A 788-nucleotide genomic window follows, 5' to 3' on the forward strand; every position below is an offset into this window, starting at 1 on the left:
ACAGTCGCTTTTCTCTCTTACAAAGGATTTTTGGATGGCTTTAGATTCAGTGTGTTAGAACTACCAAGATGCTGCATGGCAGCCAAGAAGTCCTGCAACATGTCATAGAAAAGATGATTTTTTTTTTTTTTTTTTAGGCAAGGTAATCCTTGGTTCACCTCACAGATTGCAAGGACCTTGTCAGCTTACAATCCCTTATTTTTTATTTTAATTTTTACATCTACAGCACCTGGTCTTCCTAGGCGGTCTCCCATCCAAGTACTAACCAGGCCCGACCTTGCTTAGCTTCCAAGATCAGTTGGGATCGGGCTTGTTCAGGGTAGCATGGCCATAGATGAAATGAGGAAATATTGATATCGCTTTTTTTGATGTCTAGAAAAGAATAAAAAAGTTTTTTTGAGAGAATTGTGAATGGAGAAGTGCTTTTCCCTTAAATATGTAATGTATGCAGAGAGAACCAGAGGTGTGCTCATAATCTTGGGCTTTAAAATTGAGTCCAGAGAAAATAATGTTTTTAAATAATGAATTTTTTGGCTAATTTAACTTTGATATTAAGTGATATGTTTTGTTTCGCTAGTGTCGATGAATACTTTGCATAAAAACCCTGAATTTATTCAGTGTGTCATCACACCTTGCCCAGAAGAATGAGTGTTTTATCTTTCCTAAGTGAACAATAATGTGGGTTAGGGGAAAGGCGAATGATTTGTTGAAAATATAAAATCTATTCGATTCATTACAGATGCAGAAGGAGGAAACACAAGGTCCATTGAGTCATTTGCAGTAGGTTT

The 788-nt window shown here is 36.5% G+C and overlaps 1 pseudogene; it reads right to left on the minus strand.

Annotated features, from left to right (window-relative positions):
* Positions 1 to 217: 217 nt before the first annotated feature.
* LOC112482254 lies at positions 218 to 336 on the minus strand (annotated as a pseudogene).
* Between the last annotated feature and the right edge of the window lie 452 nt (positions 337 to 788).

Source organism: Pteropus alecto, unplaced genomic scaffold (assembly GCF_000325575.1).
Source record: "Pteropus alecto unplaced genomic scaffold, ASM32557v1 scaffold35, whole genome shotgun sequence".
Lineage (NCBI taxonomy): Eukaryota > Metazoa > Chordata > Mammalia > Chiroptera > Pteropodidae > Pteropus > Pteropus alecto.